Below are 12968 nucleotides of genomic sequence, written 5' to 3' on the forward strand. Positions count from 1 at the left end.
TTAACAAGAAATCAAAACAGAAAACTCTGTTATTTTTTTTTCAAGTTGTTTGTGTTGTGTTGTGTTGTGTTGTAATTGAATATGTTTGTATGATCTGATCCTTCCCTTTTGCTATATGCCATTGATGATCTCCAGCATCAATTCCCGGGTTTGCTCAACTTCGAGCTTATCACAGCAGAATCCCTGAAATTCATTAGAATTTATATTAACTTCTGGTGCAGGTAGAATTTCAGAGCTTTCTTTGTTTTTACCGTGACTTACCGTTATACAGGATGAAACCATCATTACTTCGTTGGAGGTAGTGACGCTGGTGTCAGTGAGTTCGAAGCCAAAGCCGGTCATGGCTTCCATCAGTTTTGTGAACCCGCCTCGTTTCTTCTCGAGGACTGTCTTCACCCAAAGTTTGTTCCCATCAATCTTAGTCACATTCACCTCTGTCTGCCCATACCAGCAACAACATTGAAATATATGAGCAGAAAAAAAAAAAACTCCTATATTGTTTCAAAGAGATTGAATATGATGAGTTGTTAGCTGGTTGTCAAAACCTGAATCCCGAATTTCTTCATCTCTTCTGCAGCATGAGTTTCTTCTTTGTTCGGCTGCAGTGTTTCTTCTGATGATGCTTCCATCTCAAAAAGCTGGTCTTTGAGGAAGTCTACTTTCTGCTGCAGCTCCTGGATGTAAGTGATGGCATCCTCAACAATGGTTGCTTTGTTCATCTGAAACACGAAAGACCATAGTCGAGATACTCTCGTGTTAATAATGGAAACTGGAAAAATTTAAGGGAGGCTTTGAGGACTTGCATTTGTGATATTCGGGACCAATGCACGTAGTGCAAGGAGCCTTCCACTGAGCTTCTCCCTTCTCTTCCTCTCAGCAACGAGATTTTTGGATTTGAATTCGCCACCATTGTTGTGTCTCCTTCGACCCATCCTTCCCCCTCGGCTGCCTCCTTCTACTAAGCATAATTCATCCAACACACAACTCACAGAGTCCATATTTCTTGATATATTTTGGATCAAAGTTAGTTTAAACAAGTGGGAGAAGTAGTTTCTGTTATGAAATTATATAGATGGCCCTTACAAGGGTATCATTCCATTGCTTGTGGGGGAGAGGAATGCAAGATAAATTTATCACGATTGTTTAGAGAGAGAGAGAGAGAGAGAGAGAAAGAGAGAGAGATGTTCTAGCCATTCAGTTTAGTCCTTCGAATTATATGTTTACTGAAATAATCTTGGTCGTTAAATTTAATCAATGGATGAGATTAAAGAGAGGAACAAGAAGCAGCTTCAACAACCATGCATATATGTGTGTGTTTTGCTTTTGGGAAGTGATTTTTACGTTCTCATTTTCTTTTTCTACGCTCTCTTCTTCTTTTTCCAACTCTCGATTTCAAGGTAGGAGTGGATAGGGAGGAAAATGGTATGCAAAAATCGCGACTGTTGTTTTTGTGTTTGAATATGTTCATGCATGTCATACATGTTGGTCTTGTTGACTGGAAAAAAGTACATAAACGAATGAAGGTTGGTTTTTTTTTTTTTTTTTTTTTTTTTTTTTTTTTTTTTTTTTTTTTTTTTTTTGGGGTACAATGAAGGTTTGTTAGGGCAGACTATATTCCTTTCTTGTAGACCGTAGAGTACACTTATTTTATAAGGCCATTTAATAAATACCATCGCGGTATTTGTACCATAATAGAAATATCTCCAAATGTTTTTCGTAATGATCACACAAGAAATTTGCACTGCAGGTAAAAAGCTCAGTTTAATAAAACAAGTGTTGTAACCAATCACATGACCAGGCCTGGCCTAGGTCCAGTGCTGGTAGGGGGACCGTCCGGGTGACACGTCCCGATCTCGATATTCCCTGAATACCAGGATAGGCACGTGTTGGCCGACACCCGAGGGTGACGAAAGTCATTTATTAAGTGCAAATGCTGAAAACAAGGGATAAATAAGGCTTATAAATATAAAAGAATAATTAATATGCAAATAAGGACCGTGTTTAGAGCACACCTCTAATCTAGAACACTAAAAGAAAATAATATAAAATTGAATGAAACAAAGGAGTGGGTCCTACACCACGAGGACTCGAAGATACCGATGTGGAAGTGCCTGGACGTCGGGATTGTATGCCTCGATTCTAAGTCCTGAAGGGGGCGCAAAACAAACATGAGTGGACCAAGTTGATATATATATAATAAAACAGTTATCAACATACTAACCTCCAGGTTTTATGAAAACACATATATAATGATAAACATAGGTTTTCCGAAACCTAACATGTCATGCAATGTCTCAAATCATAATTCGCATAAAAATAATAAACACTAGTGAATGTCCGATATAACACTTCAGGCCCCATGCCGACTCCCCGTCTCTGAGCAGACAGTCAGAGGAAAATACACTTCAAGCCCCTTGCCGGCTCCCCGTCTCTAAGCAGACAGTCAGAGGAAAACACACTCCAGGCCCTATGCCAACACCAAATCGTCGCCCGGGACGGACCGGATCTATCACTACGTCCCGTAGCGGAAATGACCACTAGGTAAGTACAAAACCAGTGAACATACATATATTGAAAATCAACTTCATAGTATAAAGTCATCCATCATCTATACTATAAAGAAGTGTTCTAAACATGTTCTAAATATCATATCTTCATCCATCAGATATTCTATAAGAACATGGGTTATAGGAAAAATAGTAATAATTCAAACTAGCCTCAGTAAGCATGTTATCTCATAAAACGTTTCATAAAAAATAATCATCAAATCATGCTTTCATGTATGCATTTCTACTATCAAAACATGCATTTTTAGAAGGGGTCCACTCACAGTACTTCGCCGTCGAAAAGTTACGTCATCTAGCGAAGAAGGAAACGCCACAGGTTCAGAACGTCGAAATTAGCTTAGGAGGGGTCCTGCATGAAAACCTAAAAAGGCTACGGTCAAAGTCAACGTTTACCGTTGACCAGTCAAAGTCAAAGTCAACGTTGACCGGGTCAACGGTCAGACTGAGTCCGGGTCCAGGTTAACAGGTCAAACGGGTCTGGGCTTGGATCCGGGTTTGGGCCTAAGGGTTGGGGTTTAATGGGTTTAGGGTTAACGGGCCAAAAGCCCTAAATGAAACGGCCCAAAGGCCTTAAAATTAACAATACAAAAATAAATAAATAAAATGGGTTGGGTTGGGCTGCCCAGGGTTTTGGGCTTGGTAGGAAAGGCCCAAAGGCCTTGGGTGTTCGCCGGATTCCAAGGAAGGAGAAGGCCGGATTTCGGTCGGAGAATTCCCAAGCTCCGATGGGGCTCAAAACTCAACCAAAATATGTCATTCAATATACCAAATTGAAGTCCCGAAGGTAAGGAATCGAAATATACCCTTGGTTCCCGTCATCGTGGTCGGAGTTGGTCGGAAAACAGCCTGGAAGCCACGGGTGTCCGCCGGAAACTGGGTAAGATTCGAATGAGTATAACTTCTTCAATACTCAATGAAATTGGGTGAAATAAAAAGGAAAGTTGTAGTACTCAGCGAGACGAAGAGATTGATATCTTTCACGCCGGCCAACTCGCCGTGGTTTGGCTGGAAATTGCCTCGAAAGGGGCGGTGCTCGCCGGAAAACTGGAGAAATGTCTCCGAGGTGGTTTCTTCATGGTTTGACGTCCAAAACACAACCACGGGGTTAGAAATGAGCTACAGGTGTGGGCATGGGTGTGTGTGTGTGTTCTTGTTGGAGAAAAGAGCACCGAGAGGGGGTGAAAGGAGAGAGCACGGTAGAGAAGAGAGAGTGAGGGAGAAGAGAGAGACATTTCAGAAAAAAAAAAATAAAAGAAAAGGGAAAGGGAAAGGGAAAGGGAACCGGGAAACAAGACAGGGGGTGGGCCCTTGGGCTCACCAATTAAGACTCAAAAACAATTTTAAAAAGAAAAGTATCCCCTAAACTTAGTAAAAATACAAAAATACCTATTTTTTTACTTAAATCCCGGGACGGGTTGTTACACCGGGGCTAAAAAAGGTTTGGGGCATCAAAATTATTAGGGTGGTAATTTATATAAGTTTTTATAAGAGTATAAATTTATAAAATTTGGTTCAATGACGAAGAAATTTAACTAGAAGTGGTGGTTTTGTTGTTTGAAAATAATGAAGAGGTCTTGAGTTCAAAACACTACATGTTCTTAGTTACTTTCCAATTTTTACAATTTTTTTTTCCATAAGAGTATAAATTTATAAAATTTGGTTAAATGATCAAGAAGTTTAATTAGAAGTAATGATTTTTGTTGTTTAAAATTAACAAGATTTCCTAAGTTCGAAATGCTATATGCGTGTTTATTCTTTTCAATTTTTACGAATATTTGTTTGGTTGTTAATTTATTTTTAGTTGCTAGCTAGCTAGTAGCTATGTGAGTTACTATTTTTAAATATTTGTTTGAATTCAAGTCTAATCTTCTACAAAGAGTAATACGTAGACCAAATTTTTGGAGCAAATTTGCAAATCATATGACGTGCTATCAATAGTTTAATTTAGTGCCCATTCATTACTTATACATATTAATTAAAGACTAAAAAACATCATTATTTTTTTAGTCTCATATTGACAAGGTTAATAAATAAGAAAAAACACCTCATGCTTTCTACAAAAACATTTCAAAAGTTCAGATGGAAAACAAAACTTATCGTCTATCTATATGTAAGCTCGGAATTTTTTGGTTTCCTTCTCTGGATACAAAATATATTAGTCTTTATGTGTTTTTAAATTATTAAGTTTGAACTGCTTTTCTAAGTATAATTTTATCAATGTCTTACGTGTGAAAATAAATAATTTTCTTATAAGAAGTTAGGACATATTTTTTTATATCGCCCCAGACCTAAAAAAACTCTGAACCGGCGCCACATGTGACATGATAAAACAGTTAGTAGATAATTGGAGTAATTTCTGAGCATATGGCCACCTAAAGTGTGCGTTAGTTTTGGAGAGAATCTTTCCATAAAACTACTAAATGTTGGGGCCACAAGATATTTGCCCCATATTCATGAGGATAAGCTAGTCATGATCCAGCTGGTTGATTATTTTAAGAGTATGAACTTGATATCAAAGAATTAATGTCTCACTTAATATGTACATAGTTGATATAATCTTGTATCTTTTCATCCAGTCAATCAATTTTTAGTTGAATAGTCAAAATTTAACTGACATAAAAGTTCAGTTGGTAATAAGTTTAGTAAAAAATCTCGGCCATTCAACAACTAGGATATTTTCTTTAGGGAGAAAAGAACTAGGATATTTTGTTTCTTCAGAAAATAAAATACTACAAGAGCATCAAATTAAGATTTCTTATTTTTACATTCTCTCTTGCGGTAGCAATTCATGTGCCTTGCACTTATGTTCTAATTGTTTATTTCTTGTTTTTACTCTATACCTCCATAAGATAATATACTATGGTATTTTTATTTGGACCCACTGCACGTATGAAATCGGAATCAAATCAACTTCATGCATGAAGCATCGATTCCACGTACTCGTCAAGAGATGGAAGGCGCTGGTTGTCGTCTTAACTATACATTAATGGCACCATTCTTGCAAGATTTAGGGAGGCCTTTGTGAATGCTGCTGGAAATGGATTAGGAGACACCAATACTTTGTTCAGCTTCTTCCATTCTTGTGAAATCATATTCGTAACATGTTCTTGTGCTTCCTCCATGGTTTTGCCTTGATGTTCATTTAAATAGTAGTTTATGTATGACCCATCGTCCCCATCTTGATTCTCATCCTACAATTAGTATCACGATAAGAAAATCTGACGTGTTCTATGTGCATACATGCATGCTACAAATTTTGATGGACAAATATTTGTGTGATGGAGCCGGATAAGACATCCGCCACACATAATATAGAACCTTAAATGCAGGGATGAATATGCATTTAGTTACTATGGTGCTTGATATAAATGGTGCTATAAATATGTAGTTACCTTGGCACTTCCCAAGTCGTCCCAAAGCCGAAGAATTGCTGCTGTTGAAGATATAATGGCTGGAGAGCCATTCAAGAGCGCTTCACACTTTGTTTGGTTATACCTTCACCCATGAGAAAGAAAATGTGGACCAACATCACATTCACCCCAGAAGAAATAATTCCATTCTTCAAGTACTCTTCAGCCCTAGGCAAGTGCCCGGATTTGAACCATTTTGCTTCCACTAAAAATGCATTGCACAGACTCGCCCACTGCATGCATGCATGCAAATAGAATGAACAGTCTGTTAATTAAGCCTTTCTTAATTATGCTAGTACTTCATTGTCACGACACTAAACCAGTTAGATAAATATACTTAATAATAAGCCAATACTACGATTTGTATATATACCGTCTTCTTTAGGGAATGCAACGGGTTCAATCCGTGCTTTTCATAAACCTTACAGCTGATTTCATCCGTCATATCATAAAGAGCTTTGAAGCATATCTTCATGTAGTCCGGTAAGTGTTCTATAGCACCAATTTCCCATCTGCAGCATAACGATTTACTGGTCAGTTAACTGTAAAAATTGGTGAAGTTAATTAAGAAGTTAATTAAGTTGTTATTACCCATTAACAACCTCCGTGAAGAGAATGAGATCATCAAGCGTCCCGTAAACATCAAAAATGTCATCAATCAAATAGATAAATGATACAGATTTTGTGAACTCAATCCTCTCATCTGACAAGTTTGGGTTTGTTAGGCCTGCCATGGACCAATTGTACCATTTAATAGGTTGATTTCAACTCCTTAGACAATCCCAGCTCTTCCCACCATCTAATTAAGTTAATTGAAACAAATAAGTTAACATTGATTAATAATTGGTTAATGAATTAGATGTAGAGACAACAATTAAAGATTAGGGCGGTATTTTCCAATAAAGTTATTAACTAACTTGGAAACTTGAACAACTTCCTTCTGGTGAAGGGACTGGACCATATATAAATCTGTTTTTGCTACAGTTTGTAATATATTTAACCACCTATTGTATGTTCCTTGGAAACCAGAGACAAAAAAGTTCTTGGCCATGAATGGGGCCAAGCTTTTGTGATGAGCATTTCTCAATGTGTTTTCAACAACTCTGGCCTGGTGATGTCGAGATGTAACAGGGATGAATTTAGGAAATGGCCACTAACTTTCCAGCTTCTTCAAGTACAACTTCACCCTCTATACTTAGCTGTGAAGCTTCATACAGACTCATCAACCCCTTGATGTCTGCACTTAACATTTGATTGAAATTTCCTTCTCTTTCCTTGAAATTGTTAAACACATCGATATTCACATGATAAACACAAATTTTGGATTAGCTAGTTATCACATATTGAAATTATACCAGTGTGGGTTGAGCTAATTTACTAGTACCGAATACCAACCTACAATATTGAATTATATATAGATGGCACTCACCATCAGAGACGAAGTAACCATGCTGCCTGAGTAGTCGAAAGCGGAGAGCAACTTCGTGCAGGTCGGTGGGATCATGAGCACCGTGAGCAGTAGTAATAGATATTATATGTTGCTTTTGGAGAATTTGGTCAATTTCATCTTCAAAGTGGTAGTCTATACCTAGACGTTGAACAGCATCGATCATGTCCAAACCTACAACTGCTTGTCCTCCCACTTTTTTTAATGCATGCCTTAAGTCGGCCAATTTTTGTTCATGCTGGAAACAAATTATGCCATCCTGCGCACAAGGATGCTCCATTTTTCTTACCTTAGATGTGTGTGTGTGTGTGTGTGTGTGTGTTTGTGTGAGAAAGAGAGGATTTTTCTTACCTTAGATGAAGTATACTTCGTTTTGGAGTTAAGTGGTTTTAAGGGAGTAGAAAGCAAGCTGTGATCTTCGGGGATGCTCCATTTTTTAGAACTAGGGGTTTTCAGAGCAATTGGAGGAGTACAAGACGAGGTCGCAAGGGAGGACAGAAATTTAGAAATTTCCATGTTTCTGTATATCTAATCAACTCCCAAAGAAGTAGAAGGCCAATAGAGAAAATGAGATGTTTTTCGCTCCTCTTGATCTCTCAATTTATAGAGAGATTGTTCAGTGTGTAGAACATGTTTCGATACACCAATTAGTCTCATAATACAAGTGGTTGAATATTTGAAGAAAAAAAAAAAATTCAACCATTTGTAGTATGACACTTGATGTACGGTCACACTAAAAATTTCTCCTATTTATAATTTGTAAAGTTATGTGAATGGCAACGTGTGACAATTGGTTTACTTGAGGAACAAATCACTTGATTATTCAGTGATGTGCAATTCGAGTAAATTAAGAGTCCTAGTTAGGTAAGAATTGTGGAGTCTTAAATCATTGCAGCTAATCTAGGAGAATCATCCAGAGATTCAAATACAAAGATATTGCATCATGATAGGACTCAATCAAGGTGACAGGGTTGACTTTCTTAATTAGTTGTTAATAGGCCGGCTAATAAGGAACCCTAATGGTATATAAATACTAGGTTTAGTCCCTACTTCCATACGTTGAATTCCTCATAATACTAAAACCTATTCATATAGTAGAAGGATATTTTGGAGTATTGGAAGGAGAAGACAACCTAGAGTTCATCAATAGCTTCATCTTCATAATCATGTCTTTCGAATTCTACAAATAAGTTCAATATAATTAGTCGATCTCTGTTTCGTATTGATTTGATTTTTTTGTGATCCTAATGTCTTGTTGTTGTGATTTCAGAATATGTCTTACATGTGGTATCAGAGCCACACAACAAGCTTAGGGTTCAATTCACAGGTAATTTGATTAACTGTAGATGATTGACAAAAGTGAAGCATAATTTGTGTTTATCGTTTGGTTAGCTATTTTGACTATTCGATCCTGTGAGACTTCATAAAGATGCTTCCGCAATTTTGTATCACTTGAGTTTGCAATTTTGTTTAGGGATTTAGGTCCAAACAAATTGAAATTGGGCATGAAAAATAAAAGGGATATAATTTAACTACACGGTGAATTTGGAGTTCATAATTAGTCACCGGCTAATTGTTTTTTTTTTTTTTTTTTTTTTTTCTTCTTCTTCCTTTCGGTAGATTATGGAGTTTTCTTGAGTATATAGGGTTGTCTTCTTTTTCCACAATAATTATCGTTGTGCTGCAGAGAAGGATTACAACACGGATTTATGTTATTTGTATTTATTAATTATATTGCTGTATTGATTTCATGATTAATTAAATCTGTTGGAAGGAAACTTTTATTGGGGCTTTCAATGAATTAGATTATTTTCGGGCCATAAATCTTGCAATTTTGATGGACTTTAGTTATTTTGACAAATTTGAAATTCCTGTACCTTATTTATATGAGTAGTTCTGGGCTATCGATTCTTAATTGAGATTTTGGGGAGGTTTTTTCAATGGCATCGTAAATCTTTTGCAGACTCTTGTTTGGTATAAGTGCATATTTCGTATGGCTGATAGACATTCTAGTTTTTGATGGACTTCCCTGACTTCAAATTTTATGAAATTCGGTCATATCGTAATATTAAATGGACTTTAGATGCTGGTATTTTTTCACGTTTTTTGGGCAAGAAATGGATTTATGGTAAATTTTTATGTGAGATACCCTGTTGCTGGAATTCTGCGGACTTCTGCAGAATAGTGTGTTTGTAATATTATTTTGATATATTTATGTAATTGATAAATTCATGAAATTTTAGTATGATATACATTGAGATATTTATTTCAAATCTGGAAATTTTCATGAGCATTGGTTTGAAAATGAATTCTTGGTGAATTTTTAATCTCAGGGACTGCCCTGCGGAATTTATGCGGTTTCTGCAACAAATTCCATTTGGTTTTTATTTTTAGCCCATTTTAAAATCGAAACAAAAAAAATCATGGAATTTTGGGTGACAATAGATTTACATGTCTAGTTTATTTCTGGAAATTTTTATGCATATTGGAGAAAAAAAAAATTTGAATTTTTGGTGAATTATTTAGTCTACGGTATGTACTGCAGAATTTTTGTAGTTTCTGCAGCACATCCCATTTCGTATTTTCTTTTAGTACACATGTAAAGTGTCAAAAATTATGAAATTTTGCGAATTAACAGGTTTGTATGTTTACCTTATGTTTGAAAATTTTCATGCATATCGGATGAACAACGAATATTTGGTGAATTTGTAATCTCAGGTTTGTACTGAACATTTTCTGCAGTTTCTACAGCACCTCTCTTTTCGAATTCATTTTTGGCTCGCTTAAAATTTTAAAAATCATTAAATTTTGTGAAATAGTAGCCATATATGTGACATTCCACATCGCCCAGGGGAGTGATCCTTAAATGTATATTTCCATCCCTACCTAGCACGAGGCCTTTTGGGAGCTCACTGGCTTCGGGTTCTGTTGAAACTCCGAAGTTAAGCGAGTAGCGCGCGAGAGCAATCCCATGATGGGTGACCCACTGGGAAGTTGCTCGTGAGTTCCCAAAAACAAAACCGTGAGGGAATGGTAAGCCCAAAGCGGACAATATCGTGCTATGGTGGTGGAGCGGGCCCGGGAAGTGGTCCGCCCCGGGCCGGGATGTGACAATTTGGTATCAGAGCCTAACCCTGGCCGCGTGTGTGCCGACGAGGACGTCGGGCCCCTAAGGGGGGTGGATTGTGACATCCCACATCGCCCAGGGGAGTGATCCTTAAATGTATATTTTCATCCCTACCTAGCACGAGGCCTTTTGGGAGCTCACTGGCTTCGGGTTCTGTTGGAACTCCGAAGTTAAGCGAGTAGCGCGCGAGAGCAATCCCATGATGGGTGACCCACTGGGAAGTTGCTCGTGAGTTCCCAAAAACAAAACCGTGAGGGAATGGTAAGCCCAAAGCGGACAATATTGTGCTACGGTGGTGGAGCGGGCCCGGGAAGTGATCCGCCCCGGGCTGGGATGTGACAATATATGTCTAGTGCATACCTAAAAATTTTCATGACAATCTAAACAAAATTGAGTTTTTAGTGAATTTGCAAACTAAAGTAGTACTGTTGAATTTTGGTACTTCAAAACTAGTTTTGATATGTGATATTGTTTCACTGATTTGTGCACATCTATTGGTACCAATTATTATACAATTTTATGGTTCCAATATATCCTTATTTTATGCAAATTCTCAATACTAATGAATTTTATAGACAACACCGATTAAATTTTGATTTAAAGATGTATTGGTTTGTTTTGCTTAAACCAATGTTTTGTTTGGTCATCAATTCTGATTATGATGATAATTGTCTTTTGAGAGAAAATTGGAAAGTGGCATCATTTTACTAATTGATCATTTTGGTCTCTTTCGAGAACTCTATTGTTCAATGTCAATAACGACATACTTTTGTGTTTGATTTAATCTTTTGAGAATCATTGAATATCCAACAAAACGGTTATTTAATACTGTTCTAAAGGATTATTTTGAAAAATCAACATTCTAATTTATATGGTGAATACTTTTGTCCCAATGGGAATTTCAGGAAATCAATCGCCAATTATAAATTAGTATTATAGCAAATCATAAAGTACTTTTAACATATTTTCATCTGGCCAAAGTTGTTGAAGCTATGTGTATTTTGTGTATTTTATGTTTTGGCTAGCTATGTGGGTATTTTCTTTGCATGATTAGTTTCTGGCCAAAGGTGTAACAATCATGCAATTTGGAGTTTATTCGATCCTCCACAACTCGACTACTTCCAGATGAATCTTGCAGAATTGAGAATGAGTAGGTAAATTTGCCAATCTTTTGCCTTAATTTTTTGTGAGTTCTAAATTGAATTAAAATCATTGTTGAAAAATTGATGTTGTTGAGATATCTATGTGTTTACTTTAATCGACTTTGTTTTAGAATTAAAACATAAATTTTGATTTTGGATTCTTTTATTAGGTTTCTTTTTAATTTTTGACCTAATCTTTAACACATATGTGTCTTCTCTCATACACTAAAATAAATTTTGTAGCCATTGGTTTATCTAATCACTTGTCACTTTTAGATTGATTAATAATGTTGAGATATTGTTCCTTATATAAGCCTAATTGTGATACATATAGATTGGTTTATTATGTCCAAACCGACTATTTTGTGACTCAACAAATTTGTTTAAGAAATTTTTGTGTTTTGAGCATATTAAAGATTGTAAATTGGTTTTATTTAAATTATGATTAATTTTGAAATTTTGCTAGAGCTTACACTATCTTTATTGATTCAACTAGCCTATATTTTGTTATATGAAACCCACTTTCTCTAGTGTTTAATCTTGCAATTTTGAGTGTTTGCCCAAGTGGGAGAAATAATGTATTATGGGCTTCACACTCAATCAATTTTGCATGCTTTTAATGGTCATAGTTTTGGTAGATAAAACGTATATTGTCATACTCATTTATATTTTATTTGTTATATATGCAACTAATCTTGTAGGAAATTCAAGAAGGGTAAATGAGTATATTCTGCTCAAAAGTGTTTTGCTTATTAATTCTTGTATGTTGTTCAAGAAATTGGACTTGTGATTAATATGTTATTGATGGATAATTAATCTGCTCAAAAGTGTTTTCTTATTCAGTACAACTATAAATCAATGTATAGTGAAACATGGAACTGACAAGATGGTATATACTTCATCTGCTCAAAAGTATTGAAGCTATATATGTTTGCCCTTGTATTTTATGTTTTAGCTATGCAAACCTAATATAATTAGTTTCTGTCCAAAGATGATTCTAGAATTATATGCTTTTGATGCATTAGAAAACATTTAGTTAAAGTTTTCTATTTTTGTCAAATGTTAGATGAACAGAACTGACCAAATGATTTTGTATAGTTTTTCAGTCACAAGAGTCACTTCCGTACATGTGACATCCCACATCGCCCAGGGAAGTGATCCTTAAATGTATATTCTCATCCCTACCTAGCACGAGGCCTTTTGAGAGCTCACTGGCTTCGGGTTCCGTAGGAACTCTGAAGTTAAGCGCGAAGGGGGCTAGAGCAATCCCATGAT

General features: G+C 36.2%; 2 pseudogenes; both read right to left on the reverse strand.

The window, feature by feature from the left end:
• Positions 1-111: 111 nt before the first annotated feature.
• On the reverse strand, positions 112-9801 carry LOC137728588 (transcription factor DYT1-like; annotated as a pseudogene).
• LOC137729946 ((3S,6E)-nerolidol synthase 1-like) lies at positions 5480-7940 on the reverse strand (annotated as a pseudogene).
• Positions 9802-12968: the final 3167 nt, after the last annotated feature.

The sequence above is a fragment of the Pyrus communis genome, chromosome 3, assembly GCF_963583255.1.
Source record: "Pyrus communis chromosome 3, drPyrComm1.1, whole genome shotgun sequence".
In the NCBI taxonomy this organism is placed as follows: domain Eukaryota; kingdom Viridiplantae; phylum Streptophyta; class Magnoliopsida; order Rosales; family Rosaceae; genus Pyrus; species Pyrus communis.